The sequence below is a fragment of the Ranitomeya imitator genome, chromosome 3 (assembly GCF_032444005.1).
Source record: "Ranitomeya imitator isolate aRanImi1 chromosome 3, aRanImi1.pri, whole genome shotgun sequence".
NCBI lineage: Eukaryota > Metazoa > Chordata > Amphibia > Anura > Dendrobatidae > Ranitomeya > Ranitomeya imitator.
In genome coordinates this window covers 483578646-483585516 of record NC_091284.1, presented here as the reverse complement: position 1 = coordinate 483585516, position 6871 = coordinate 483578646, and the positions used below count along the sequence as shown (strand labels likewise).

General features: G+C 59.8%; 1 pseudogene; it reads left to right on the top strand.

The window, feature by feature from the left end:
• The first annotated feature begins 4507 nt into the window (after nt 1–4507).
• Nucleotides 4508–4639, top strand: LOC138673650 (5.8S ribosomal RNA; annotated as a pseudogene).
• Nucleotides 4640–6871: the final 2232 nt, after the last annotated feature.

Genomic DNA, 6871 nt, shown 5'->3' with positions numbered 1-6871 from the left:
CCCCAAGGCGGTGACCTAAGTGTGGGTGAAGTTTGCCGGTCATGGGCGCCTTGTCGAATTTTGGGTGAAAAACCGCATTTTCATACTTTAAAAATTTCAGACAAGTGTCAGACTTCCAGGCAGGGGGAATCCGCTGGAGGCGTACCGAGGAGGCTTCCAGGAGCCTGGGGAAGATTTTCCAAAAGTGTCCTTGACACTTAGAAAAATTTTGAGAAAATCGTGATTTTGTGAAAATTGACCCCTTTCCCCTACTTCCACGCCAGGGGGGCGTCAATATGTTGTGAGGCACCCCAAGGCGGTGACCTAAGTGTGGGTGAAGTTTGCGGGTCATGGGCGCAAAGTCGAATTTTGGGTGAAAAACCGCATTTTCATACTTTAAAAGTTTCAGACAAGTGTCAGACTTCCAGGCAGGGGGAAACCGCTGGAGGCGTACCGAGGAGGCTTCCAGGAGCCTGGGGAAGATTTTCCAAAAGTGTCCTTGACACTTAGAAAAATTTTGAGAAATTTCCGATTTTGTGAAAAATGACACATTTCCCTTACTTCCACCCTAAAGGGGCGTCAATATGTTGTAAAGCACCCCGAGACAGAGACCTAAGCGTGGGCAAAGTTTGGGTCTGATGGGTGGAACACTGAAAAAAATGCGATTTTCCACTTAGAACAAACATAGAACTTTCAGACTTCCAGGCAGGGGGAAAGCTCTGAGGCCGTACCGAGGACACTTCCATGGCCCCCGGATCGATTTTCAAGAACGAGTCTTTGGGACTTTGAAATTTTTCGGCGAGGCGTTTTTGGCTTCCGGGAGCCGCAGAAACTTGGGAAATTCGTTCCGCTCGCCGGTTCCAGGTGTTTCGGGCTAGTCCAGGTCCCAGCTACGCGGCCTGGCCGCCAAATTTCGCAAAATCGAAAAAAAAAAATTAGAACCGGAATGAGGAATTTCTGGCCGCCGGATCCGCCGCACAGCTCCAGGAAGTCGGACACTTTTTGGCTTCGCTCCCTTAAAGTGGGGGTCGGTGTTTCGCCATGCAAATACCCACTTTTGCACACCAGCTGCAGGATATAGCAGAGAGGGGTACCTCTCGGTCCCGACTGATTTCCGATGTTTTCGTGGTTCCTCGAGTCGGGTAGGCGGTTTGGCAACTACCCCCCTGTTTGCATGGAAGTCCGCCCTCGCGTCGACACCAGGCTTCCGCGGCTCCAGGGGCACTCTTGCGGGTCGTCTGCCCCAAGTCAGAGACGCGTTTCCCGGGTTGCCTGAGCCTGAACGGACCCTCCCCAAGCGTGTTCTGGTTCTCCGAGGGTGACGGATGTCAGAAGGGAGGCAAATCTGGAGTCTTCGTCCCGAGGAGGGCTCCAGGAGGGCGGATTGCACCTTCTGACTCGGTCCCCTCAGAGCAGCCGGATGTCTCCCGCTTCCACGCCACCGGGGAGACCTATGAGAGAATCGCACCGTGACCCGGATTCCGTCTCGAGGGCGCCCGTAGCGTGTCGGAGAGGTACCTCCTGGACTATCGGGCACGTTTCTTCCCCGTCTCCCCGAGGGGAAGGATGGCAGCGGGTGGGGGTTCTCACCCATGCCCCCCCCGGCTCTTCCTCCGATCGATTTGGCTCAGCGCTCCTGGGTGGGGAGGTGGTGCCGCTCGCTCGGCCTGAGCTTTGGAGCCCGCGTCGGTCTACGGCGGGCGGTCGCCTTCCTCTATTAACCCCCCCGGGATTCAGGCACTCGTCCTTGGGCGCGCACGCCGGCAGTCGCCTCCCGTTCGCAGGACGGTGGCTGCCGTGCAGAGGGGGAGTTTGACCCGAACTGTGGTACGGCAGGGGTCCGACGACCCGCGTGGGCGAACGGCGGGGCGCCCACCCACCTCGGCGTGGGGGCCCGCCATCCGAATCGCTCCCCGCGCGGGGTAGCACAACGATCTTCTCCGAGGGCGGCCCTTTGACTTCCAGATGCGCAGCTCGCCGCGGAGGCCCGTGCCGACCCCACCCAGCGTCCGATGGGCGGCCTCCGCGGTGGGCATCGGCGAGAGCGGCGGCGGTGGGTGGCGCTTCCACGCCACCGCCGAGCTCCGCATTCTCCAGTCTTTTCCCGAGCCCCTACGATAGTGGGGGGACGACAGACGCGTGGGGAGGCAGGCGGAGTGGGTTCTCACCGTGTGGTGTGCCCGGCCGAACGCCGTCGCCTTCCCCGCTCGTCCGACGTCCTCCGAGGCGGCTCGGCAGGGAGCGCGAGAGCGAGAGGGAGAGCGAGAGAGAGAGAGACCAAGCGGACGCCCCAGAGCGAGAAGGGAGGATGGAAAAGGGAAAGACGAATCATCCACGAGGGGGGCAAAAGAGTTTTGGCAAAGGGGAGTACCCGGCGAACTGCCGCCCCGGGCTTCTTCTGTTCTCAACAGTGGAGGCACGGCTTTGGGGGGAAGACGCCGCTCGGTTGGGGCTCCTTTGAGGTTACGGGCAAGAACCCGGGACGAGGGACTATGCCGGAGGGAGACGCCGACACGGCCAGGCCAACTGCGCCCCCCGCGCGACCTCCGCGTCGCTGGCGGGCTCTGCACCTGAGCCGCGGTGGACCCCGACGGCCAGCCCCCCTCTCCCACTCCTCGCACCCGTCCGCCGGTGGGTCGAGGACCCCCCGCGGCGGAGGCAGGTCTAAGCCAGACGGAGGCTCCGCATAGGCCCCCCACCGCCCTGGCCCCTCTCCCCAGCAGCGACTCTGTGTGTCGCCCCGGGAGTGGTGGGTCATGAGGCAGGGCGGCTGTGGTGTCCTCCGAAGGCCAGTCACCTACGGCCCTCCCCGCGCAAGGGGTGGTTTTTACATTGGATGCCCTCCGATCGGGAGGCCGGGTCTAAACCAGACGGCGGCGCCGCATAGGCCCCCCACCGCCCTGGCCCCTCTCCCCAGCAGCGACTCTGTGTGTCGCCCTGGGAGCGGTGGGTCACGAGGCAGGGGAGCCGTGGCGTCCTCCGGAGGCCAGTCACCTCGCCCTCTCCGTGCAAGGTGGGTTTTTTCCAGACACCCTCCGCATCGGCCGCCTCGCACCGTACAGCGTGCACGATCTCCCCAGTGGCACTGCACTCGCCGTTCAGGCTCCTTTTTTCCTCCGCAAGGTGACGCCCGGGCTTCTTCTGTTCTCAACAGCGGAGGCATGGCTTTGGGGGGAGACGCCGCTCGGTTGGCTTCCTTTGAGGTTACGGGCAAGAGCCCGGGACGAGGGACTACGCCGGAGGGCGACGCCGACACGGCCAGGCCAACTGCGCCCCGCGTGACCTCCGCGTCGCTGGTGGGCTCTACGCCGGAGCCGCGGTGGACCCCGACGGCCAGCCCCCCTCTCCCACTCCTCGCGCCTGTCCGCCGGTGGGTCTGCGACCCCCCTGCGGCGGAGGCAGGTCTAAGCCAGACGGCGGCGCCGCATAGGCCCCCCACCGCCCTGGCCCCTCTCCCCAGTAGCGACTCTGTGTGTCGCCCCGGGAGCGGTGGGTAACGAGGCAGGGGGGCCGTGGCATCCTCCGGAGGCCAGTCACCTCGCCCTCTCCGTGCAAGGTGGGTTTTTTCCAGACACCCTCCGCATCGGCTGCCTCGCACTGTACAGCGTGCACGATCTCCCCAGTGGCACTGCACTCGCTGTTCAGGCTCCCTTCTTCCTCCGCAAGGTGATGTCCGGGGATGCCCGCCTGCTGGCACGGACGACAACGGGGATTTCAGCTTCCTTCGGGCGCTCTTCCTGCTGCGGGGCTTCCTTTCCGGCTTCTCTCCCTCGATTGATTAAGTCCCTGCCCTTTGTACACACTGCCCGTCGCTACTACCGATTGGATTGTTTAGTGAGGTCCTTGGATCGGCCCCGCCGGGGTCGGCCAAGACCCATGGTGGAGAGCCGAGAAGACGATCGAACTTGACTATCTAGAGACAGTAAAAGTCGTAACAAGGTTTCCCTAGATGAACCTGCGGAAGGATCATTAATGGGCGAGTGAAAAATACCTATTAGGCGCAGAGCAGGAAGCCGAGGCCAGCCGCCCGCCAAATCCCCGAAGGATATCGAACGCGATGGGGGTGGTGGCGGGTCTCTTTCCGCTTCGCCAGGGCGCTCCGCAGGGTGGGGACGGCGAGGGCACATGAGGACAGCAGGCGGGCGACGTCGGGAGGGTGCGGGGAGCCCCTCTCGCTCCGTCGTCCAGGAAAAAGACGCCCGGCCTCGCGCCGACGATTGTTGCCCTGCCGCTGCCTGCCGAGGAAAAATAAGAAGCCCCCTGCGCACGCGAAAGGCCATCCTGGGTACCATTCTCCCGTGCGCTCACACACCCCTCCCCGGGGTATGCGGGTCCGGGTGGTAGGTCGAGAAGCCTCGAGCCCTCTTTCGTTCTCCTCCCCGCTGGAGGGAGGGACGGGGAGGCCGAGCGCCCGGGCAACAGGGCCGAGATTTGAAAACAACCCTCCGAAGCATCCCAGTCTTTTGCGGCCGGCTGACATGAGAGTGAAAAGGGGGGCGCCTCCGAGCGTCCCCAAACCAGAAAGCGCGACTCTTAACGGTGGATCACTCGGCTCGCGCGTCGATGAAGAACGCAGCTAGCTGCGAGAATTAGTGTGAATTGCAGGACACATTGATCATCGACACTTTGAACGCACCTTGCTACGCCTGTCTGAGGGTCGCCCCTCCGTCTATCGCCTCCGTGGCGCAGCTGGGGTCCCCTCGCAAGGGTGACAACGAGGGAGGCCCGAGGCTCCGTGCCCCGATGGTCTCTCCTCCTTTATCCCTTACGTCCCCCCAAGGCCAGACTCACCCGCCCTGGGCCCACCTGATGGGATTTACCATCCGTCACTCCCCCCGTTGTGATGCGAAACCCTGTGGCGCAATGAAGGTGAAGGCCGGGGCGCCCCGGCCGAGGTGGGATCCCGCCGCCCGCTCCGGGGGGTTGACACGGCGGGCGCACCACCGGCCCGCCTCGCCCGCTCCGTCAGGGAGGTGGAGCACGAGCGCGCGCGATAGGACCCGGAAGATGGTGAACTATGCCCGGGCTGGACGAAGCCAGAGGAAACTCTGGTGGAGGTCCGCAGCGGCCCTGACGTGCAAATCGGTCGTCTGACCTGGGTATAGGGGCGAAAGACTCACGGAGACCACGGGCAGACGTACAGGGGCCTGATCAACCCCTGGACCGTACGGGTTGCTGTGCCTGCCGCAGGCGAGAAGCGAGAACCCCTTCGGGGCACGGAGACCACAACCGGACGTACGGGGGTCTGATCCACCCCTGGACCGTACGGTCTGCTGGCTGCCGTGCCTGGTGCAGGCGAGAAGCGGGAACCCCTTCGGGGCACGGAGACCACAACCGGACGTACGGGGGTCTGATCCACCCCTGGAACGTACAGTCTGCTGGCTGCCGTGCCTGGTGCAGGCGAGAAGTGGGAACCCCTTCGGGGCACGGAGACCACGACCGGACGTACCGGGGTCTGATCAACCCCTGGACCGTACGGGCTGCTGGCTGCCGTGCCTTCTTCAAATTGCTTGGCCTTAACAAAAGTGAATTTTTTGTGACAACAGTGATGACCGTGACAGAGCACTGGAGGTGTACACCAAGACAGTGACCTAAGTGTGGGTGAAGTCTGTGGTTCATGGGCGGAAAGTTGAATTTTGGGTGAAAAACCATACTTTCACACTTTGAAAATTTCAGACAAGTGTCAGACTTCCAGGCGGGGAAACCGCTGGAGGTGTACCGAGGATACTTCCAGAAGCCTGGGGAAGCTTTTCTGGAAGAGTCCTTGACACTTAGAAAATTTTGGGCAATTTTCTGAGGAAAAAAAAAAAAAATCATCACATTTCCCCTTACCCCCACCCAAGAGGGGCTTCAATATGTTGCGGAGATACCCCGAGAGGGTCCCCAAAGTGGGAGAAAAGTGAGGCAAGTCAAAGAGGCAAAGATAAATGTACATTTGAATAATTTTATTAATGGCATATAAAAATTGACAGATTCACATGGGCTTTGTTCTCCTGATTGGCATGAGCCGAATATTCTTGAGTCCATACCCCTCAGTAAACTCGGATGACTCGGTATCACTTTCCGTGAGGTCTACCACCTCCTTATCCAATTCACTGGTTGATGCCATTACTGGTGACATAATTTTGGCGTCCTCACGATTTCCTGCGTTGAACACTAGCTCTTGGGCACGGCACATATCTGTCAGGGTCTTCTCCCGGTAAACTCTCTCGGCCACATCGTTTGTATGTGCCAAGTAGCGTGCAAATAAGCGCTTTTCGCAATCCGTGTATTGTGACAAAGTCCATGTCTCGCAAATCCGCCGTACAAGGTGGCTGGTGATGTTTGGGAGGTTGTAGCTACGGAGGAAAGCACATTGTTAGTACCGGTTGCTACTTATGGCTGTGGGTCACTTGACTTGTGGCCACCTTACCTTGAATGGTATCGTCTGAGGCTCACGGATGGATTTTTTATGACCTTCCCGGTACACGTCACGAAAAAGTTTGTGATAATCTTTCGGCCAGCGGTAAAGACCGGTCTGACATATTCTGCATATGCATTGAACCACTGAAAAAGAAAAAAATATATATGTTAATCTCCAGCCAGGGGGCACCCCTCCAAAAGGTTTTACATGGGGACAAGAGAGTGTTTTGCTCCCCATAATGAGTGGGGTTGCCTGGGTTCCCTGGCTTTGAGAAAAGCTTACCGATTCCTCTTCCTCTGAAAGTACAAAAGTTGCTACCTGAGAGGTGGAGCACTTGTGAGTCTTCACACCCACAATTGTCTTGCGTCTTCCTTGGTACGTGTGATGGATCCTCTCATTCCACTCTGAAACCTACGATGTGAAAAAAAAGGTGGAAAAATATTGAACCGGTTCAGCAAATACCGCTGACCCACAGGGCCCGACGACTTA